Genomic DNA, 26006 nt, shown 5'->3' with positions numbered 1-26006 from the left:
TGATCAGGGGTGTCAAACTCAAGGCCCGCAAGCCAAATCCGGTTCACAGCCTAATTTTATGTGGCCTGTGAGAGCTTACAAATTCTTTTATTGTTATTATAAATGAGATTTTTTGCATTGAAACAAATTTTGCAGGCGCCATAACGAACGTTTGTCCTGCCAAAGCCTTTTTTATGAGTTTTCGTGTGTGTGTGTGTTTGCTTACCTCTCTGCCATGTGCTCATCTGAGTGATTCGGCTCACCTGTGTGTTGGTTGTCTCGCTCCAGCTGATCATCATTACATCTCCTCCATAAATACTCACATGACTCTCTGTTCCCTGCCAGATTCTCACTCTTTGTTTGGTTCTCGTGTTGTGTGGATCATCGTGTCTCTCAGTGTGGATTACATCACCACCAATTTACCACCGTAGTCCTCACCACCATTGCCAACAACACCGGACATTTCCTGTCTCATCATTTAGTCTGCCATCTCTCTCTTTGTTTATTTTAATAAACATAGTTGTTTTCACCTGCATTTGCTTCCGCGCAGTTCGTGTCATTACAAATCTGAGCATATGCTCATATAGCCTACAACATGTTTTGTTAACACTTTTTTTTTTAAATAATCTGTGCAATACTTGAACACTTGAATACACTTTGACATTATTTGTCCTGGCTTCTACTTTCAAAGTTAGGTATTAATTATGCTTTTCAAAACCAGTAGTAATTGAAGGCAGGGGTAATTGCAATATAGTAAAAGAGCTGATACATTCATATGGTCTTCATCAATACAACTGGCCATTTGAGAGCAATCGTAATGCGGATATGGCCCAGGATGAAATTTTGACACCCCTGACGTCTAAGTGTGATCTTTGCAAACTGCCAGTCAGCAAACAGAAACCACCTAAAGAGTTCTAGTTAGTTAACTGTAACTTCTAATAGTTAGAGGGTTTGTAAAGACTTATAATATTCTTGTGAAATACTTCATACACTCTTAAAACGAATCTGTTAAAATAACACATCTTGTGTTGTCCTTAACTTAACACATCTCGTTATTATTTTTGGAACATCTTGTGTTGTTCCTTTTATTTATTTGAACACAAAATCAACATAAAATGACACATAATGTGTTAAAATAATGCATAATGTGTTAAATAGTTTAACAAAAAACAATGTGTAAAAAATTAACACATACTTCCTTAGAGAGTACAAATATATATAGGCAGCAAATTTAAGAAATCAGTATTATTAAAAATATAAAGATCTAGGCTTTAGTCATCTAGTCAATGTTTAACCATAAGACTACAGCTGAAAGAGGAAGTGACACACAGATGTGTATGAGGATAAGCTCTTGCCACAGTGTAAAGAAAAATTCACGCTAGATCAGGGCTGTCAAATTCATTTTAGACTGAGGGATGTTAAAAAAAGGTCTCCATGTGAAGGCCTGATATTTTTTTAACGTTAGTGTGCTGAAAACTTTTAAAATAAACTAAACAAACTACAAATTAGTTAGAAAGAAAACTAGAGAAACACATAGCTCTGTGAAAACTACATTTCATAAGTCACACTCATGCTGCACATACTATACACACAAATTTACATATTTATAAACCCAATGACCTTAGGTTGAAGCCTTCATTTAACTTCCTTTGCATGAGACCTTAACATTATTATAATTAATGCTAAAATCATTCATAAACCATTCACTTTTCCTTGGAATACATTTGTAATGAGAACAGAAAATGAAAATGCTATGGGGCAGTGGCTCAACCAAAAAATGCCAGTAAGGGTACTATAAATATGGTTTCAATAAAGTATTATAATATGATGTGTTATAGATTACTACCATCAACTAAGACAGTGTTTCCCATCCACTAGTGTGTCGTGACCACTTGTTTGGTGTGCCGTGGAAAATAACACCGCCACAGTGTTTGAAAAAGCACTTGAAGCTAGCTTAGTTGCTGAGTTGGTCACAGCTGCATGTGTTACTGTCATCAATTCCAGTCAGGATATCATTTGTGTTCACCAAGTTGCACATTAAATGTGAATATTACGTTTAATACAGTATACTATTCCAGTTTAAAAAGTAATCTAAGCATTGCAATACAGGTTTCTGCAGATCTGTTCATTTTTATTTTGAAAGTGCCGTATGATTTTTTTTACTTATCAAAACTGTGCTGTGTCAGAAACACTAAACTAAGACAAGTGATTATAATGGGAAATATAATAACAAGAATTAAAGTGTGACAATCTGCTAAATATTTCATGAGATTTACCTGCTGGCTTGATGGAGCTTTAAATCCTTGTTTGCAATGTTGAACTGCATTTAGCAGCCTCCCTTTCCTATCTCTGTCTTTATTTTGTTTTTTTGTCTAAAAAGTGTGCCAACAACAGCAAATTTTGTGTTATTGATGTCACACGGTGACAATTTCTAAGGGGCGGAACCAAAGATGGGGAAGATTGGTTCCGCCCGGAAGTGTTTCCACCCGGACGGAAGAGCAGAGACACCGGAACTTCCGGTAAACGCCGCTAGGCAAATCAAGCCAGATTAAACACAGGTGTGCGTAAATAATGTAGCGGCTGGGGATTGGAGGATGTGTGTAAGAGGAGACAGATATATAGATCTGCAGAAACACAAGTGAGGGCAGTTGACTTTGGGCTGAGGCAGTTCCGCCTAGTGCGGTTGATTTCGGGAGAAACTCCATTCCGCCAAGGGCGGACAAGGACACACACACACACACACTCCTTCTGAAGAGTCCGTAGGCGCCGATGATCCGGGGACCGCTTTTGAAGCGAGCGGAAAGATTGCGGGCCGTAGGAGGCGAAAGGAAGGAGTTGTGTAGGATCGATAAAGGAGCACCGTGTGTTGTTGTAGCAGTGGATTTAAATACGGGGTGAAGAGGAGTCCGTCTGCCCTAAGGAAAAGGAAACAAAAGGGGAACATCATCATGAGTACTTGGTACCTTGTACAGCGTGTATTGTAGACCTGTTTGAGTCGCGACTCACTCGGATCTTTAACCCGGATCTTTAAATTAACTCATGAGTCGCGAGTCTCTAGTGTCATTTACCCGGATCAGTTGAGTCCTACTACAATTCATTGTAAAACCATAAACAGCGCCACCACACACACAAACCTCTTTCAACATTATTGATGAGACTTCACTCGCACTACAGATCCACTCGTAACCGGCTGATCTGCGCGAGAACTGAGCCGAGATTCTCACTCAGAGCCGGAAACATTGCAAACTCGAGAGACACGCGGATCCGCACAAGCCGCGAACTGACCCGAGATTCTCACTCAGAGCCGGAAACATTGCAAACTCGAGAGATCTGCTCTGACTCGAGAATCTTTCAACTCGTAACCGGCTGATCCGTAACCGGCTGATCAGCGCGGACTGTCTCTCCGCCTCTGGGGGCTGCATAAGCAGGACACAGTTTTTTTCTATATTACTATGCTATTATTATTATTAGGCCTATTTTTTTAAATGGTCGACCATACACACACCAAACCTAAAACCTATAAGCATGTTATCTCAGAAGTGAAAGGCTTTTGTTGTGGATTTGCTTTTGAGGAGACTTCAGTCGCTCTATAGATCCACTAACCGGCTCCGGCTGATCCACGCGAATCAGCCGGTTAGTGGATCTGTAGAGCGAGTCCCATGGTCTGCGAGTCTGCAATGTTTCCGGCTCTGAGAATCTCGAATCGCGTGGATCAGCCGGTTACAAGTGGGTCTGTACTGAGTTTCCTTGGCGATTTAGCAATACTGACTCAAGTGATTCAAGTGACTCACACAACCCGGATCCTTAAAAGGAGTCGAGATTGCCAGGCCTAGTGTATTGTGGAGTTTGCTCTGTTTAACGTGTATTTTGAGCCTTCAGTCAATGGGATAACGGCCCTACCACGGAGCAGAGTGGTGGGAGAGCCGGGAAGTAACAACCCAGGGACGAATAAAGGAGCCGCAGCAGCGACGTCTATATTGCTGGCCCACACTTACAACGCCAACCGGTCCCAGGAGCAACTCAAGGAACACGGGGCTGTGACCTTAATGTTCACATCGAGTGCTGTGGGTGAGTCTGTGCCTTTACTGTGAGAGTACACTTTGAAGTAGTGCAGTGTGATGCTGTGTTTATGTTGTCAGTAACCCCCTTCACTGAACTCGCCGTGGGAGAATGAGAGGCTGTGGAAGCCGGTGGAACAACTTACATTATATGCTGTGTGTGGCCCCCGTATTGAAGACTCAAGTGTTTGTGGAAGTAATCCTCTGTGTTACAGCTAAAAGCCTGCAGAAGGAGAGAACTTGAGTACAATACCTGTGAAGTACTTACCGTATGTCGTCACGAGTCAACGAGGTGAGAGGAAAGTCCCAGTGTCTGCCAAGTAATCCTCTGTGTTACAGCTAAAAGCCTGCAGAAGGAGAGAACCTGAGTACAATACTTGTGAAGTACTTACCGTATGCCGTCACGAGCCAACGAGGTGAGAGTGAAAGTCCCAATGTCTGCCAAGTAATCCTCTGTGTTACAGCTATAAGAATGCAGAAGGAGGGAGTCCCGAGTCCAGCACCTGTGGAATACTTAACAAGACTGGGATATTTCTTTTTTTATATTTATCCCCCCACCTACCATTTTTATATTTAATAAAAGCTGTGAAATTTTAACGCTTGTCTGTCTGGTCATTGGGGTGTTTTGGGACCTCCTCCAGGTGGAAATAGGAGGAGCGTGACCCGCGACAGGGGCGGTCCGCTTCTCCGACCTGTTACATTTATATTAGATCTGATCAGGAACATGATAATGTAGTATACACCGTGAGTTAAAAAAATGAAGCTTAAATGCGTGAAATGAATAAACAATGCCAACAAATGTCAAGTCTCACATGAAATCAGCGGAGGATTGGACCCGAAAACGGCATTCCTTACGTCATAACTTAACAAGCGGATTATATTTTGATAAATGCAAAAATCCTTGATATTCCATGACTTGGAAAAATATATAAAATTCCCAGACTTTCAATGTCTGGAATAGACAATGTCGCTGATGAGCGGGCATCTGAAAAAACTCAGAGGGGCGATCACATGAATGCATATAATTGTTTTGATCACTGTCAGGATCCTGTCAGAATCTTGTTATATTTAAGATTTAATCTCTAGTGGCAGAGTTATGGCAGTACCATGTTGTGTGTGGGGACACGTGGCCTTGGATGTGTGTTTCCAGTAACGTGTTTTCAGTGTCTTGTCTCTTTTAACCCGCTCCCTTGTCATCTTCGTCTATTGTTTTCACCTGTTGTCCTCATAATTTGGTCCCTATTTAAAGTCCTTGTGTTTGCTGTTCTGTGCACGTTCGTTTTGTTATCTTGCTTCTATGACTTGTGTCTGCTTGTTGTTATTTGCGTGTGATTATCCAGTCAGTGTTATTTTGTTACTTGTAACATTTATTGTTAGTTTTTTATCTAGTATGGTGTAGTGATGGGCAGAGTGAGGCTTCGTGAAACACTGAAACAGTTTAATCAATTGTGTCGAGGCTTCGAAACATAGTTCGAAACCGCCTCCACAGTGACACCTAGTGGTCATTTGCATGTATAGCCATAGTGCAGCCTTGACATGGTTTTAGACAATCGCTGACAAATTGTATCCCACATGTTGATTGATTGACACAAGTGATCGGGTGGGAGAGTGGAAAGTGTCGTCGACTCTCATACAATAACCCTTTGGATCGAACCCCGGGAAATGCATTACTATTACCGTCGTCACAATGAAGTTACAAATTTTTTGTTGTTGTTTTAACATCTGTTTGACAACTACATGAGCTTTTAGGCTCATCATTGTCAATAACTATAAGCTGGTCTATTTAATAAATAAATTGAATAGAGATAAATACCACATAAACAATAAGAAATTAATCAAATATATCAAGCCAACATGTCACATATAAAAATCTTCTGTGTGTGGAAGGACTTAGCCTCCTTCTTTTTTTACAGATAATTTCTCCAGCCTTTGAAAAACTCTCACTTTTATACAGATGTGCGATTGTGTTGTCTGTTCCCAACCGTGCCAATCAAACACTGATTCAGCAGACCACACCTGATGAATCACTTAGTGAAACACTTCGAGGCTTCGTTTGGTCATAGTCACGTGACATGGGTGTTTTGAATCATGCTTCGAATCAGTGTTTCGACACATCTGCGCTTCGGGATCTCGCAAAGCTTCGGAACGACTGTTTCGCCTCAGCCATCCCTAGTTTGGTGTCAGTTTAGTTTCTTGTTTATCCTGTCTTGTTTTGCCCCTTGTGGGTTTTTGTTTTCCCGTTTGTTAATAAAGTTCCTATTTTGTTCATCCCCTGTCTGCATTTGGGTTCATCTGCCCCCAAATCCTCACAGAACAAACATGACAACACTGAACCCAGCGGACGGGATGTACCGCTGCTCCGCGAGGAGAGGCCGCAGCCTTCCCCTTGTCTGTGAACCGGGTCCTACTTGGTTTGATCCTCTCTTGTATGGACCCGGGGTCTTGTCATGGAATTCTCCATACAACTACTAATACCCTTGGTGAGTGTTAATGATTGCGCAGAAGCCAGTCAAAAGATATAACAAAATAATGTTCATAGAGCAGTTCAATCTGCAGAAGCAAAACTGGCAGCTGCAGAGAGAAGGCTGTATCGAAACAACTCTAAATTCTCTCTGACCCTTCTCTCCCCAGCTGCTCATTTATACATGCTTTTTAATGCACCTATGCTTGCACAAATCACACCTTTCTTGCACATATAACACTTTAGACATTTGCAGAACAGACAGTCTCTGTTTTTGTCTAGCACTAATAGTTGTACACTTCGACTTTGAGGAATTCTAAGAAACAGCTGATACATACACAGAATGTATTACAAAAACATACTGCAAAAAGTTTTTCTTTTAAAAGTAACCTAGTTACATATCATTAAGCTTAATGTCTTATGCCAAATCTAATATATAATATACTTCAAAACATACTTCTTTATAAATATATAAAGCAAAATTTGATTACAGTCTGTTCCAGGATGGAGCCAGCCAGAGTCGCTGATCCCATTCCACTTTCACCCATCCCGGAGGGTCGAGTCTTGGGAGTTGTAACTCTAGGCAACCCAAGACTTCCCTCTTCGACCCCAGAAAGCTCCTCTCTACCAGTGTCGCTCTTTGGGAAGCGAGAGAGGAGGATCTCCTGGGAGTCGGCATCCAGGGGGTCCTCCTCCGAGTCTGTCTTGCCTGTCACAGTACCTCTTCCACCTTCTGCACTCTCTGCTCCATGGCCCAGGAAGAAGAGGAAGAAGGGAGCTTCCTGTCCTCCGTCTCCTCCTGGGTTCGCGTTGGCTCTCCAGCCAGCTGTAGAACCCCTTGTCCCTGCACCTCAGCCACACCAATCTGCGCAGCCGACAGAGCCAGCACAGCCATCAGCGCAGCCACCCTACCAGGCACGTGCATAGATAGGGCTCAACCTGTGCAGAACACATGCCTTTTTGTCCTTACTCGCCAAAGTGCCCTGTTTTTCTAGAGAATTTGATTAGATTTTTTTATTTTCTTTAATAAATCAATGATATTGGTAACCCTTTACGTATGGCTGTCTGTTTTACAAATATATTTATCAAATAAAAGTTATTAAAAAACTAAATCTTTTTGGATCCGCTCAAACTGTCAGTCAAACCTCTTAACTCCGCCCCCTGATTGTGAGTATCTGAAGTTCCACAGCAGAGCAGCTGAACGTCCTGCAACAGTAAATAAAAATCTTGTTGTTTGAGTACAATGCCGTCTCATTACGAAAGAAACACTAGTATGTCTATAACGGCGCATGTTTTATAAATTTGAGCAGGGCCGGTTTAGACGAGATTGGGCGAGAGGGCAATCAGGGAGGCACCAAGGGCTCCAAACTGTGACCAAAATTAGTTTTTGACACAACGCGAGCAGTTTTCACTGCTGTTCATGCATGTGCAGGGCACCCGTGACAACAATACGGAATGCAGGATTGGGTTTTACAGCTTATTTGCATGACGCATCTCAATCGTTTACCAATGGGTCTACGCAGCCCGGGTGAACCGCGAGAAGATGCGCCCGCCCGGTTTAAAATTAAACATTGCAGAGATGAGAGATAGAGAAAACGTCTAGCCTACATTAACACCAAAAACATTACAGATTAGAAAACACACAGTTAAGGAAAACACTGGATATCATAGTAGACGAGAAACTTGTAAAGGATACAAGTATGTATATTTCCCTGCCACTCATCTCATTACAATATGCTATCTGGATATGTATGTATCTTATGCCTAGAATTAGCCAAGAGGGCTGTATGATTCTTTAGTTCATAACTTTTTATTCTGAAATAAACTGCACAAAGTTAAGTCTGTTTAGTATTTTTCAGCAATCCAGTTATTTTGGGAAAATGTGAATAATTGCAGGCTGATTTTAGGTGTGCTCAAAATTTTCTGATTGCGCTTCAAACATTTTCTGTCAGGGGCTACAGTGCTCCAAATCACCAAAAAGTTAGCCCTGAATGACTAGACTAAATTTTTTATACATTTTCATTGCTGGCTTATTTTAAGGAAAGTGTAGTTCACGAGAGAGAACAACCAACCTATAAGTGCACCTTCAAGAGACCAACGTTCCTGGTCCTCAGCACAGTTTTTGCCAGGTAGGCAGATACATGTTGGATATGCTAATGGTATGGCTAATAGAATAGTATTTTACTATATTATTTTGATCTTAAATCTAATATTTCCCCTCATCTCAATGACATACATAAACATGTTAACCAAATAATAAAAAGTAGCTCATAAAACCAAAAAGCAGTGGAAAAAAATGAACACAATTAAATAAGAGGGAGTACACAAGAGCAGTTCGCATACAAATAGGCCTAATACAGACAAACACCCAGGAGGCAAATTGTTCAACTTAGAAGGCCAGATATCCTTATAATGCCAAGCTATCATAAAATGTTATTTTTCATTCATTAATAGGGAATTTTTCAATCATTAATAGTAAATAAATATAACGTTTTTAAGACGATTATTATGTGCTATTTATTTGGGGGGGGGTTTCAGTTTCAGCACATGCCCCTCAAAAGGTCTGTGCACGGCCCTGCACCCTACACTTGTCAACCTTGTGGTCCGGTCTCGTCACCTGTCTTGCCGCAGCGCCTCCTGTCTCGCCGGCGCCTTCAGTTGTTTTCCCCAGTACACCTCCTTCACTCTGTTTGTCTGCCTGGTCCCCTTCCTCTGCTTCACCCAGAAAACCCCAGAACTAAGAACTCACCTCCACCGCCTTCCATGACATTGCTCTGTGGTAGTGTGGGAGGGGCATGAAAATTGTAAACATTCGAAATCATCTCAATTTTCCAGAGTTGCCAACTGTAGCTTTAAGTTTTAACACGTTATAAACAAACATCACGGTAATACAACCACATTGCTCAAGCAAGACAAGGGCAACTGTGGTAATGAACCATTAACTCAATTTTAAAGCTACACTGTGTAGTTTTTTGAGTTAATTCTTACAAAAAAAATTTGTTCTTTCAAAAATATGTGCTCATTCATGTGTAATTACTTCCACCTACTAATCAAAGTATTCTCGTAAGTGTAGAATCTGCTATTTAGAATACATACGGGCGAGTCGCTCGAATGGCTAAATCCATGTTGTGCCCCCATTTTTTGAAATACATTCACCCGACAAGGGACATTCCTGAAAATCAAGCTACACCTTTCGTGCTTTCAGACTACAATCACGCTGGCTGTTCTTAACTGAAGCTGAAGCCTCCTGTGGTTGCATTTGTAGGCGCATACATCATTAGGGCTGGTACGGTTGCAATTACCACCTGCGGTGGTTGAGCACGTCACAAATTATAAAAAAGTACAATCTCGCCCAGTAAGATGTCTTCAGGTTCGAGTTAATGCAAACAGCCAGCAGATGGGGAGTTAATGCGCTATTTGCAAGGGAAGGCAACTGATATCAGTGATGACCCACTGGTTTGGGAATGGAACAATGAGGCTTGGCCGTGTCTCAATCCGAAGGCTGTATCCCCCCGAGGTTGCATTTGCAAGCTGCATACATAGTCTTATTTCATAACATTAACAATTATAAAGTTGACTATATTTTTGTTTATTATCCATTGTGGTAATATGCTTATGACTTCTTGCAAATGTCCGAAAATAATAAACCAGGCTTGATGACATATACAGCCTGCATATGCGACCTCCGGAGGCCTTCGGATTGAGAAACGGCTGTTCTCTCTTGGTCACTCAAAGTTGCGAAAAAGTATCAATCTGCGCTACCAGTACACGATCAGTCGACGGTTGCATAAAACTTTAAGACTAGTCTTAAAAGTTAGTCATTAATTTTTTTCTTCAAGACTGATCATAAGTGTTTTAAGTATGTTACATAGAAAGGTAGATTGGTCTAATTTAAATCCAAATAAGACTGATTAGCCCTAACTAATTGCTAGTTAGTCAGAATCACTCTTAAGACGCAGTCTTAACGTCACGGCTATGTTTATGCAACGGCCACAGAACGCGTTAACATTATAACCCCAAAAATGTTTCTCACTTGTTGTTTCATGAGTGGAAGTGCTACAATAAACACCCTACAATAAAATTTTGAACTAGTTCAGAGTTCCAAAAATGAACTAATTTATAGTTCCTTTTCCCCATATATTTTTTAAAAAATTATTGCCATTATAGCCCATATAGAACCACAGACAGCAATTATTTTATCAGTTTTAACACTGAAGCTAAATGAGTCAGATTTCATCTTCATATCCAACTTTAAATCCTTATCCAACCAGAGTTTACATTAGCATTGACTGTCTTTTAATTTTTGTATTTGCTTGCACAACTTCTTCTTGCGTTAAGAATTTAGGTGTTCTCTGGGACCACAATCTCAAATTTGACAAACAAATAAATGCGCTGATTAGCTCCTGTTTTTTCCAGCTACGTCTTCTCTCTAAGGTCAGATCCTCTCTCTCTGAGAAAACCTTAGAGATTGCTGTCCATGCGCTCATTACATCGAGGTTGGATTATTGCAACTCACTTTACTATGGCATATCCAAACATTCTATTGCCCGTCTTCAACTAGTACAGAATGCTGCTGCAAAGTTCATTAAAAGAAAACGTAAGTTTGATCATGTTTCACCGATTCTAAAATCACTGCATTGGTTACCGGTACATTTTAGAATTGAGTTTAAAATTCTTGTATTTGTTTTTAAATCTATTCACAATCTGGCACCGACGTATTTGTCCGACCTTCTCCGTCCTCATAATCCCTCACGAAACCTGAGGTCTGGTGATCAGGGACTTCTGTTTGCCCCTAGGGCACGGTTAAAGAAAAGAGGAGATAGATCTTTTGCGGTTGCTGGGCCTAGGCTGTGGAACAGTCTCCCCATTTACATTAGAACAGCTCAATCTTTAAATGCTTTTAAATCCTCTCTTAAAACATATTTTTTCTCTTTAGCTTTTAACTCAATGTGATTGCTTGTTATTGAATTGCTTTATATTTCTGTTTTTCTTTTATTGCCTATATTGTTCAGCATTTTGGTCAGCCCTGGTTGCTGTGTTTAAATGTGCTATATAAATAAACACAAACTTGAAACTTGAAACATACCTTGAAAGGCTAGCTGGGTGCTTCAAGGGGGTTTTCCGGACGAAAAACTCGCAGGTATTGCACACCGCACGTGCACGTTAAATAGCGTGAGGTTAATGAGAGCCTATTTCAAGATCCGGAATATGCGTTAGCAGTCTATGTTAATCGTTAACCGTTTAGGACAAATATGATGTTATTTAATGTTAAACTATGTGAGTGACGTGGCAGGAATTTCAGCAGCGTCCAGTGAGTGTGTCACCGCCATGCTGCTCTTTGTTTTGATGATGCATGCAGCCGTGAAACGTGGGTGTTGCCAGATTGGCCGTTTTTTCCGCTACATGTTAAGGCCTGTTTACAATGTGTTTTAGCCGTGTTTTCGCCTGGAAGACTCTTTAGAAATCTGGCACCCTATTGAACGATGTTAAACTGAGAGAGCGCGCCGTTCAAAGGCACTAGAATGAACGAGTTCACAGAAACGTTCATCAGGCAGTAATACAGTACGTTCATGTTCACTTTCGTTCATTGAACTCGTTCAGGCACAACACTGCACACAGATATGCGCCAATCCCCTGGGTGCTCCGGGTCTCGGCTCGAGCCACTGAAATGGCCAAGCACATACGCACAGTTGCTTCACATTAACTTCAAATCTCGCGTCTAAAACCACATGGGAAATGTGACCGCGTCGCTTTCCTCCTCTTCAAAGAGTGTGGGCTCTTCAGAGCGTATTTAGTTGCTAAGCTGCTTGACGCTGTGATGAGCACCCATCTGCAGAGAAAGAATTTGGCGCCTATGAACACACACGTAAAAACTGTATATCTGATCCTCGTTTACATTTGTATATTTCAAAATATATGTATGCATTATGTATAAGACCTATATGCATCAATGTGCACATGCACATACATTCATGCACGCTCCCCCCACTCACCATAATATTGTCATACACAGAACATATTATTGTTATATACAGTAAATATACCCAATACTTCAAATTCTAACTGTCATCGGGTGTATTTTGATTTACAAATATTTAAATGCTCATACAAATGCACTACTATGTCCCCTATCAAAGACATTCACTCACATATGATGCTATGAAAACAAAACACATCAGCATCTGTATAATCTCCGGGCTGTAAACATAAGCTGACAGTGTAGAAAATTTTGGCTAGCTGAGTTGTCCTCGTCGTTGATTGAAGCTGACTTAACAGAAGCCACATTAACAGGAGTGAAGAAATTACCTATTTTAGGTATATCCTTTACATTTTCTGCGTTTCTGATGTCCTTTTCCTTTTTTAATTTAAAATGTCTCATTTTTTTCTGTTGTAGCAACGCCTTGCGTCACGTAATGCTCGGCGAACCTTTGACCCACCTCATGCGGACTGACCAATGAGGAGAGGGTCTTAACTTAAGGCCCTCTCTTCATTGGTCAGTCCACATGAGACTGACTCTCAACTCACGTTCAAAGTCATAGGCAGCGCAGCGTCTCTCTGTGCAGCACAAAAGCCTGTGTTGACAGTTTGTTTAATATAAAGCGGTAATCGGGAGATTATAAGATACAGTATTTTGCTCGTCCCCTTGCTGCCCTGGGCCCTTTAGTGGTCTTGGGCCCTTAGGCAATTGCCCAGTTGCTTGTATGGTTTATCCAGCCCTGTTGATGACGTATGCAGCCTGCACATGTGACCTGCGTAGGCCATTGATTTCTCGGAATTGAGAAACAGCCGCACACCGTAAGGAAAAGGTTAGTTTCCAAGATGTAAAGAGCTCATACGGCTTGAGCTGACGCCGAAGTTGCCTGCTTTCTATCTTCTCCACAGGTAATGCAGTATATTTGTTTAATTCTATACAGTATATGGTGTAAACTCAAAGTTTTATACACTCACCGGCGACTTTATTAGGTTCACCTTACTAGTACCGGGTTGGACCCCCTTTTGCCTTCAGAACTGCATTAATCCTTCGTGGCATATATTCAACAAGGTACTGGAAACTTTCCTCAGAGATTTTGGTCCTTATTGACATGATAGCATCACGCAGTTGCGGCAGATTTGTCGGCTGCACATCCATGATGCAAATCTACCGTTCCAGCACATCCCATAGATGCTCTATTGGGTTGAGATCTGGTGACTGTGGAGGCCATTTGAGTACAGTGAACGCATTGTCATGTTCAAGAAACCAGTCTGAGATGATTTATCCTGCTGGAAAGAGCCATCAGAAGATGGGTACACTATGATCATAAAGGGTTGGACATGGTCAGAAACAATGCTCAGGTAGGCTGTGGCGTTGACACAATGCTCAACTGGTACTAATGGGCCCAAAGTGTGGCAAGAAAACATCCCCTACATCATTACACCACCACCAGCAGCCTGAACCATTGATGCAAGGCAGGGTGGATCCATATTTTCATGTTGTTGATGTCAAATTCTAACCCTACCATCCGAATGTTGCAGCAGAAATCGAGACTCATCAGACCAGGCAACGTTTTACCAATCTTCAATTGTCCAATTTTGGTGAGCTTGTGCGAATTGTAGCCTCAGTTTCCTATTCTTTGCTGTCAGGAGTGGCACCCGGTGTGGTCTTCTGCTGCTGTAGCCCATCTGCCTCAAGGTTCGACATGTTGTGCATTCAGAGATGCTCTTCTGCATAGCTCGGTTGTAACGAGTGGTTATTTGAGTTACTGTAGCCTTTCTATCAGCTCGAACCAGTCTGGCCATTCTGCTCTGACCTCTGGCATCAACAAGGCATTTGTGCCCACAGAACTGCCACTCACTGGATGGTTTCTCTTTTTTGGACCATTCTCTGTAAAGCCTAGAGATGGTTGTGCGTGAAAATCGCAGTGGATCAGCAGTTTCTGAAATACTCAGACCAGCCCATCTGACACCAACAACCATGCCGCGCTCAAAGTCACTTAAATCACCTTTCTTCCCCACACTCGGTTTGGACTGCAGCATATCGTCTTGACCATATCTACATGCCTAAATGCATTGAGTTGCGTTAACAAGCAGTTGGAATGGTGTACCTAATAAAGTGGCCGGTGAGTGTAGTTCCTTGACTAACTACAGCATGGTAATATCATAACACTGCATCTGATATTGGTTAAGATATGTCGATGCAAGATGATTTTAAATTAAGACAGCTTAAACATGCTTTTTAGTCTGGAACTAGGATAAGCCCTGTTCAGGAAGTTGCCCCTTGGAGAGGTACACTCAGTTACTTACAGTTGATTTAAAATTTCACCAAATATTTGTGACTGTTATTGTATAAAACTTTTTATAAAAAATAATTATTTTCTAATGTCTACTGTGCAATTGTATGCAGACCATTTCCGTATGTTTACAATTTTAAGGTATTACAAATAAATTAAAAAAATTTATAAAATGTTACAAAATAGCTTGAGTGTTTCTTTTTCTAATAGGACAACGGGAAATAAACAATTTAGCATGGTTCCTTACCAATATAATTTTACCAATATACATTTTTATATTGGGTAAATTAAAAAAGCATGCTACCACAATTAAAAAAGTTAATTGGGCAAAAAACATGTTTTCTTATTTTCAATTGGCTCAACCTGTTATTTCCCATTGAGCTTATGTTTAAAGATCGTTGCCACAATTGATAAAATTCAATTCACAAAAAATCTACTGGCCCAAGTGAAAAATGTCAATGTTACCAGTCACTAGAAAATTTTGAGTTAGGGAGGCAACATTTTTTTTACAGTGCATGAAACGACCACCGTAGGAGTTAAAACGCGCTCTTAAAGGGATAGTTCACCCAAAAATAAAAATTCTGTCATTATTTACATGTTGTTACAAACCCACATAAATTTCTTTGTTCCGAAGAACACAAAAAAAGATATTTTGAGAAAAGATTGTATTCAAAAATGGGGTGGGGGGGGCTAGAAAGTAATATTCAGTTGGTTGTCATATAGAATTTCACCGCTAGATGGGAGTAGATCTTACACAGTGTAGCTTTAACGCTGACAAACATATTAAACATACATTTGAATTAAAATCAGTGGTGCTTGATGATTGACAGCTGAAATCCTGGGGTCTGTTAAGGAGATATTAGCGGTTACTTTATTAAATGATCTGACTTACAATTCTGAAAATGAAACAGACAAACACATCTCATAGAGCACCAAGAGTTGAGAAAATCACACCCACAATACCATAGCAACCATCTAACATCACTCTAGAAACCACATAGCAGCTCACTAAGCTCACAAAGAAGCTGCTGGAGTTCATCATCATCATTCTCTATAAATCTACAATAATCTAGTTGATTACTGTGTGTTGTTAATACTCAGATTGTGTTAAAATCTCATAGCGCTTATTCTTTACTCTCATCTGTGATACATCATACAGATTCTCTCTGTTTGATAAACTTTATTAAACTCACACAGACCACAAAACCAAGCAACAGATGTAAGAGATCATGAACAGCACTGAATGAGGGAAAGCAAACTTCTGACCTTCTTAAAGGGAAATAAATGTGTTGACTTGCAACCGTTTAATCAGATTAATGAAGGACTCAGTGAAACAATAGAAAATAGAGGAATCACGGCGCCCCCTCGTATGTGGAAATCAAATATATGGGGTGAAAACAGTATTAAACCTCCCACAAATGCACACAAAAGTACACACATGCACCATAGTTCAAAAATGCACACAATAAATCCAGATGCACGCACGAGAATTCACAAATGCACACAGGAGATTCACACTGAAATCTACAAATGCACACCAAAAAATTCACACACTGAAATTCACAGGAGATTAACACGCAATATATTGTCTTCCTCAAGAGGGCGCATACAGGCCTTATTTAGTTTTTCTTTTAAACAGATGCATTATAATAAAGTATAAGTGACATTATTATAAGTGATAATCCATATTTGGAATGTGAGTATAATACTGTAACAAGCATATTTACATACAATGTTTATATGTTTACATTACTGGCAAACAGCTGCATAACTACAGCTACACTGTAAAAAATGAGCTGTCATTATGCAGCTGGTTGGCAGTAACTTACTTACTGTAGAAGATAAAGACTGAAAATGTTTCATGTTCATTTAACTTTGAACAATCTGTTGCCAGTAAATAACATAAATATAAAATCTACAGTAAGTTACTAGCATCTAGTTGCCAGTAATACCCAGTAATACTGTAATTTCTACAGAAATGTTTACAGTGTAATTTTTTAATAGTGTGATAATAAACCAGTGGCTTAAAATCTCTCATACTCCCAGGGTTTGACATGATGACTGGTGGCTCTAATTGTCCATTAGTATAGGAAAAAATTGTTGCGCTCTCAATTAACTATATATTTCTCTTCAGGTGCGTAGAACCAAAAAGGGTATGAGTTAGAAAGATGGCTGACCGCACACTGAATCCAGGAAGACTCAAAAGGTCTAGAAAGTTCAAAATTTATTTATTAAAGTGCATAGTGACTTAAAAACAGCGAAACCTGAGCAAACGTTTCAGCAGCTTGCTATCCTCAGTGCTCAATGAACAACAAACACGCACCCTCTTACAAGACAGACACTTAGAGGCCATCAGCTGAGTCCAATTATCACAATTATCAATTAGCACAAATGGCAATCAATGAACACAGAGAAATCTAACATAAACTATATAAACATCCATACAGAAATAACATTACAAAAAATGTTGCAAAAAATAAATAAATCACAGAACACAAGAAAGTTCAAATTCTTCATTCATACCCTCAGGAAATAAAGATTTAAGTTCAAAAATCCAAAAGGCCTCCCTTTGTAACAGTTTCTTGTCTCTGTCTCCACCTCTTCTATGAGGTAAAATCCTCTCGATGCCCAGGAACTTCATATCAGACAAAGAGTGTTTAGCAAGATTAAAATGACGATAGATGGGAGATGTATCATCACATCTGCGAATTGCACTGGTATGTTCAATCATTCTGGTACGTAAAGCACGTGTGGTTTTGCCTACATATAACAGAGAACATGGACAAATAATGATATAAATCACATATGTACTCTTGCAAGTTATCAATTGTTTGATCTTATATAGTCTTCTCCATGCTAACAGTGCTCATCCTACTCCTTTAAAACGTGGGTTACCCTTGTACTACTATATTCAGAAATGCAGATGCTGTCCACCCTCCATTCTCTCAGTGACACCTTTTTTTCTTTCAAGAACAGTTCATCTGCAGGAGTAAAGCTGTGCTGATAAATGCCAGTGCTCTACTCACTGCCAGTCAAATTATTTGGCAGCTAACATTATGAGATTAGACACTTCTAGCATATGATTATTCTTAAAGGTGCAGTGTGTAAATTTTTGCGGCATCTAGTGGTGAGGTTGCGAATTGCAACCAACGGCTCAGTCCACTGCTCACCTCTTGCTTTTGAAACGCATAGAGAAGCTACGGTAGCCGCCACCGGACAAACATGTCATCGTTGGAGACAACTTGATAAAAAATGTCCTTTAAGGGCTTCTGTAGAAACATGGCTGAACAAAATGGCGGCTTCCATGTAAGGGGACCCTCCGTGTATGTAGATGAAACGTCTCATCCTAAGGCAATAAACACATAACGGTTCATTATGCAAGGTCTTTATACACCCCTGATAATTTAGTTTTGTATATTATTTTGCATTTCTGTCAAGAGATCCTTTTAAAGGGGACATTCCATGAAAATCAGACTTTTTCCATGTTTAAGTGCTATAATCGGGTCCCCAGTGCTTCTACCAACCCAGAAAACATGAAAAATAGCAACCCTGTAACTTTTTTTTGGTAAGGCTCTCTCTGCAAGCATGTGAATAAATAGGTCATGCGGATTTCGCTCCCCCCATGACGTAGGTAAGGGCTCCAATTATAATGATACCGCCCCTTCAACTGAGCTATCCAACCATGAGGCTACCTCGAGTGAGAGTGACCGAGAGAAAGTATGACTGACAGCACGACGCGTTTGTATTCCATCAAACACAAACAGGAGCCTACAATCTTATAACTTGTAGTTTTAATAATCTTTCTAAAGATTGAATTAACGTTCTAAAGGATTAACGTTACCTTAGTGCAAGAGAGAGAGAGAGCGAGTGAGCGAACGAGAGAGAGAGAGAGAGAGAGAGCAACACGACGGTTCGCTTTCAAGCAAGTTATGTTGTTTAATATGTTTCTCTGAAGTTTATATAAATGAACACGAGGATTAATGCACTGCACGAGACAGAGTGAGTGAACAACGCGTATTCACTATCATACACAATAAGTAAATATGTTGTTTAATGTTTCTCTGAAGTTTCAAATGAATGATGAGTTACAAAATAGATGAGAGACTGACAGAAACGCGAATGTGTTCAATATGTGTGCACAATAAACTTAAACATGTCATTTGATCTGTTTCTCTAAAGTTTAAGCATTAAACGTGTTGTTTTATTACAGATCATTTAAATGTGCTCGTGTGGTTTGGTCAAAAAGCAAACTTCTGAGTGTTTGTGGACGTGTATTTTATTGTAACATGCTGAAACTCATTATGCCTGTTTAAAACAAGGGCAACATGAGACCTTAAGTCTTTATTTTTATTCCACAATGTTCCCCATCTACTGATAAACATGTATTTAGTATGCATAAAACAGATAATTGACTTTTTAAACTTACTCATATTTATAATGCTTAACATCGCTCACTAACTTCTTTCGTGAGAGAATCTCCCTCGCCTCGATGCTCTACAGCGGGAGCGCTTGAGACTCCGCCCACCTGAGCAGCTCGTTTGGATTTAAAGGGATACACACAAAAACGGTGCATTTTTGCTCAGCCCCATAAATTGCCTATTTTAACATGCCACAATAAATTACCTATATGGTATTTTGAGCTAAAACTTCACATATGTACTCTGGGGACATCAAAGATTTATTTAATATCTTAAAAACGTCTTCTGGAATGTCCCCTTTAAAAATTACACACCTTTAAATGCTTATTATGAACAATATATTTATGTTTTATTTTCACCTGTTAATTTTTTGTCTAAAATGTATCCTCAAATAAAAAAACTTTAAATTTAAGTTACATTTAAAGTTAAATGTATTAAAATTATTCATCTGCTAAATATTTATTATATAGGTTACTTAGTATATTATAAATAATAAAAACAAGTAAAGGCAGAAGACCTGTTTATAGGTTGTATAGGTTTAAAATTTGTACGTGGCATTCTAATAACCTACATATTGTCTTTTAAAGGTTAAAATCTGTGTTATGTGTAAAAAAGTACAGTATCTGAAGTAGTGGTGACCAACCCTGTTCCTGGAGATCTACTGTCCTGCAGAGTTCAGCTCCAACCCCAATCAAACCCACTTAAACCTGGCAATCAATCATTTCAGATCTACCTAAAAATTAGAGTCAGGTTTGTTGAAGCTGGGTTGGAACTAAAATATGCAGGAGGGCAGATCTCCAGAAAGAGGGCTGGTCACCCCTGATCTAAAGAATACAGAAAAGTAGAAGCAGAATAGAGCTGCATAAGTATCGTGAGACGGAGATTGAACACGGTTCACTGAATGCGCTCTTGAGAGCACTGACCATCATTTCTAACGTTGTTCCAAGCTTTAATGTGATCGTTTTAAAATATGACAATAGATTTTAATTGAGTTGCTGCATGAAAGGATTTAATCCATAAAGACTTTTTCAGCTATTTTATGGGTTTGTTTATTGCAGCAGTATTATAATTTTCAATTAGTAGTAAATTCTTCATCACAAATCAACGCTTTGTCCTTAACTTTGATCGATTTGATCCACACTTGACCTCTATGGCTGCTCATATCAAGAATAGCGTGCACATGCAATTATCTTGACTAGGGAAATATGGATCAAATTAGTTGGATTGCGTAAACTTCATTTTCCTTTTTTTGAAACGGCTTTAGCCTCACCTTATTTGTCATGCCCCACTTGTAATGTTCCTATTCCCCACCAGTGGGGCCAGCCCCACACTTTGAGAAACACTGCTTTAGTCAATGCTGTGTTTAAACCATAGACTGTAAAAAAGATGGACGACGCCCGTTCGCTCTCTTCCATTGGTGAAAAATATAGCCGCCAGTGTCCCGATACGGCCCTGACATCTTGGAGCTTGAGTCTGCGCAGTAGCGATTTTGGGACCAGTCCTGCTTAGTAGTGAGCAGGAAGTAAAGGTCGGAAATTAAGGCCCCGCCCCCGCAGAATGCGCATTTCACAGCTGTCAATAATGACGTCACACCACCGTTTTTATAGCATTAAATAACTAAATAAAAACAAACTTATTTTAAAAACAAACACTTGCATTTACATCAGCGTGATAACAACTACAGTAAATGACAGAAACAAGCTTCGGAAAAAAAGATAATTGAAGTGTAACTAAATTGTTCAAGTCCCAATTGAATAACATGAGGGAGGCAGGGTTTATGACCTATACTAGGACCAGTCACTGGGGGGCGATTGAGACATTTTGGCTTCACTTTTCAGGGCTTGTGCGGCGTGCTTGGTTTAAACCTGCCATGCAGGCCATTTCAGAAGCATCCTAGTTGTGTTTTAGCATCCTTAATTATCTTGTATCTTTATAGTGCCTGTGAACAGGAACAGAACACTGGCATTTGGTCTCTTCTGAAGGATGTAGTGCTCCCTTATGAAAATTAACCATGGTTTTACTACAGTAAAAAAAACATGATTATTGTAGTAAAACCATGGTTTGGCTAATAGTAAATAAAACACCAAAAAACATGGTAACTACACTTTTTGTCATAAAGTCCGTTCACGGAAGGGAACTTTGTTGCCTTTATAGTTTGTTTCCGGCGGATCATTAAACAGTTGCCACTGACCTGAGAGCTGTGACCATAGACATCATATAAGTAGACGCCCTATCGACCGCTACTGCCTACTGGCGCGGCGAGATATGGGGCTGCCATCTTAGATCGGTCACCCGCTCCACTCAGTGTAATCTGTATGACTGGTGGATTGAGCTAACAGCGCATTTAATTAATCATATCTCAGTGAATACCAAACAGATTTTCACGCGGGTTTTTTTGCTGCAAAGGTCATTCATGGAGCTATGATACAGGACACATGGTTCGGCGTATTTTAACTCCTTATGTGCCGCAAATCCCGTTTGAGTGGAGGGTGACAATGTGATGTACATATTTAAATGAATATTTCTCTGGGATTCTTTGGGCTAGAATCCTAATCTTGGTCTTGTTTTAAAGAAGACAATTTAGGGTTTTTCACAAATGAGTTAGAAAGTAAAAATATTAAATATAAATATTTTTTAGCCGTTTACCTTTATTTTAATATATAAAATAATGCAGTAACATATTAATTTATAAATAAAATTACATAAAAGTTAATGTTTTTACACAATAAATAATGTTAACATGAAGCAATATGTCTCAAGTAGTTGTGATCCAAATTTCAAGTTAAAATCACAAAAAAAAGATGTTTGTGTCACAATTTTAATGGTTTTACCAACAACTGCCACTAGATTTTGCCACATACTCTTGTATACTCACACACTAATAAATTACTGTCACCGCATTGTTATTCATGCAAAAAGATTTTGAAATATTAAAACTACATTTTGAGAGCTTTCCGATGATAAATAGCTTGCTATGATTTTTTAGGTTTAGAGTAGGGTTTTAGTGTTATATGCACAAACAAATTTGGCCTACCTGTGGGCCCGTAACATTTTTAGAAACAGACTCTCACTATGTCATAATTTTCCCCAAATGGAAATGAAATATGAAAATTATACTCTTTGAGCTTTCCAACAATATATCGTTTTTCAAGATTTAGGTTTAGAATATTAGTGTTACAAACACTAATGTGGACAGCGCCACTTAATGTTCATAGTAGGAATGAATGAATATTCACTAAACAGTAATAAAATATTCTGATATAAGATATAAAGTGAGTCCAAAATCAAAATATGTGGTGTAGGATATAAGATATTTTATAAATTACACACTATAAATATGACAAAGATGCAGAAACAGATAGTTGCAGTAAAATAAGACTTTTTAATAATAAGGTGAAGAAACAATTTAAAATGATTTGTAACCCCCCCCACACACGCGCACACGCACGCACACACACACACACACACACACACCTCTGAAAGAGGACTGTTTTCCAGAGCTTCTTTCTCGTGCTCCTTTTCTGTAGTTCAAGAGAGGTGAGTTTGGCAACATTGTGGAGCCTTATCTTTAAAAACACAGACACAACCAATGACAACGAGTTATTGATAGTTGTCGATTTCAAACCGAGTCTCCTCAATGTCCTCCCTACGAAGGAAAACATCCTCTGTTCCTGTTGACATCTTAGCTTTTTAAAGCTCGGCGGATCACGCAGCTCACAGCACCGTATAATAATAACAATAATAATACACATTTATATAGCGCCTTACACAATACTCACAACAGAGAAACTCTTGTAATTATTACTTTACCCCACCTCTCCATGCAGGGTGAACAGCGGCTGGTGCAGTAAATATAGCCTAGCGAACGTTAGCTGTCTACGATTTCAGTACAGTAACATAATCCTGGCTCTTTCTCAATTGTCTGGTAATATTCTATTCACAAAATACAACCAATAGTACCGCAATATTGTGAAAATAATCCTCCGGGCTCTATTTGCGATCGTCCGCCGATTAGAACAGGAAAATGCTCCACAGTGCTCTGGCATCTTATCTGCTGCCATGCAACGAAACTAGGAGTACGACCGGTTTAAGATGGCCGCCGTATTTCTCAGTCCCCAGCGGCCAATAAGGCATCTAGTCTTCTATATGATATCTATGGCTGTGACAGACAGCTGAGCTCTCTGATATCGTTCATGTTGTGCGTTCATGTCAAATATGTGAGTAATCACGCATATTGTTACATCTTTAGCACCTTGTGCCTACTATTGTGAATGTTCGATGTTATGCCAGTGTTTATATATGCAAATTACGATCGCGACGCGATCGCAGTAATCTGATATGTATATTAGCCATGTTAGCATTGTACACGCTGATGCTCACGTGCAACCATGTGCTTCGCACTATATTTAATAACTGTTTGAGTTCATGTTATATACTGTTCATTTACTTAACTAAACTAATAGTTATGTGTAATGTTTACATGACATGATGTTTAATCACATAACTGAAACTTAACTACTAAAGTGAATGTATACAGATTTATTCATTTATATGTTTATTTTACAGACCACAACGTAATTCATCATTACTCTCCATACTCCTACCAATGTATATGGCTATCATTGCTTGGCTGCTTAATTATAACAAATAGAAGTTTGAGGAATTACTTCTCCATTGACTGATTCTCTAACAGGAATCTTTATCCTTATTTATCCGCTATGAGAACAGCGAATTAAACTAGATGTGGGAAGGCTTCCGCACACTTTTACCACAAAAAACATGGTTAATTTTCATAAGGGATATGCACAGGAATGTTATTTTGTATTTGAACTGTGCGGCTTGGATGAGGCATATGTCAAAAGTGGCACATATCTTTAGCAAAGCGGCACAGAGATGTGAAGACAGAGAGAGCCCAATACAGTTCAGAAGAAATATATGAATAAAAAATAATTTTGTTTTGTATTTTCATAAAAAAAATAATGAACCATTTGTTAAATATACGAGAAAAATGGGTAGCCTATGTCATCCATCCGTTTAGTTTAAAAAAAGTGTTTACTTTTCACATGATGCACCTGTGTGCTCTATATTAATATATATTAAATTTTGGGTCTCACACGTTGGATTAAAAACAAAATAAAAACACTACGCAACATTTTGTTAATAACTCAGCTGGAGACTCAAGAAGGATTCATTTTAATTTTTAAATGTTAATTTACTATAGATTACAAACTGACCTTTGGAAACCCAGTTTACAATACTGAATGCAAAGAACATAGAAAATACACAATAGAAACAAACATAAAGAATATAATATGTACTGTATGTCTAACATGTAAACATATGTAAATATGCTTTTTACTGTATTATACTCACATTCCAAATATGGGTTATCATACTTACAATAATGTCACTTATACTTTATTGTAATGCATCTGTTTAAAAGAAAAACTATATAAGGCCTGCATGCGCCCTCTTGAGGAAGACGATATATTGTGCATTAATTCTTTGTGTGCATTTGTGAATTTCATTGTGTGACTTTTTTGTGTGCATTTGTGAATTTCAGTGTGTGACTTTTTTGTGTGGATTTCAGTGTGCGAAAAATTTTTTTATACTGTTTTCACTCCATATTCTTTCCCTCCCCCAAACCAAAACTTGCAAAAATGTAACAATGTTCTGTGAGCTCAGAATACATAAATATTCTGGATTGTTGGTGAATAGCCACTATGTTCAAACAAGACTGTAACATTAGGGAAAGGTGACAGAGTAATATTTTGGACTGGAATATTGGGGAGTAAGATGGTAGGTCCATTTAGGGTCCCTGAGGGGGGTCAAAGGACATCTAGAAGATATGTAGTTCCTAAAATATGTTTTTTCACTATGGTATATAAGAGGAATCATGTTTTCTACAATAAATGTACTTTCATGGAGGATAATACACCATCCATGCTGCAAAAAAGCATCTCTGACTATTTTAATTCATACGGGCATAAAATAGGAAAGAAATCAAGGTGTGACCACCATCATCCTCTGACCTTAGTCCTATTAGAGCCTGTGGAGCATCATTATATGAAAGATCTGTGAGGTGGACAGCACTATAACAATAATTGAACTGTTAAGGGTCAAACAAAATTAGTAACTTACTGACTGTATTGGAAAAATAAACAAAAATGACATGTACATTTGTGCTCCAGCGCTTCCTTGGCCGCAATTTTATTTTTTGAAACTCAACCAGGCTCGACCAATCACATTCTCTGTGTCAACGCATAGAATTGTGGGACAGGACAGGAAGGTATCTCAGGAGACAGGAAGTAAAGCAAACATTGGATTCGGACATGACTTTATTCCTTCCTGCCTTGGAATGTTGTCTTGAAGACAGCATTTCAGAGCTTTCGGAAGCAGCTAAAGTCGCAGCAGCGCACTAATTGATCTACCTCGATTATCTTGTTTTTGCATTCGAAATGTGCAAGAATCGAAATCAATTAATTGCACAGCCCTAACCATTTATACACATTTCAGGTAGTTTTAGCCTACTTTATTGAGTATTATTATTTTATGCAACTTTATAAATATATTTTTGTTACTATTAATAGCTACTATTACTCAACTAGGTCTGAAATATATGTTGTATGTGGAACACACTACAAACATGATGATCTAATAGAACGTGACGCAATTTTGTGTCTGTCATAATTGAATAATTAAATCATTTTGGAGGCAGTGGCTGTTTTTTACATTAAAAACATTTTGCTTTAATGGACATTAATATAATATAATTTGTCAAAAACAGTACTATCAAGCAGTTATATATTTTTTGTTGAGAAAT

Source organism: Misgurnus anguillicaudatus, chromosome 19, assembly GCF_027580225.2.
Source record: "Misgurnus anguillicaudatus chromosome 19, ASM2758022v2, whole genome shotgun sequence".
NCBI classification, from domain to species: Eukaryota; Metazoa; Chordata; class Actinopteri; order Cypriniformes; family Cobitidae; genus Misgurnus; species Misgurnus anguillicaudatus.
The sequence above is the reverse complement of the archived record's forward strand: the minus strand, read 5'-3'. Positions refer to the sequence as shown.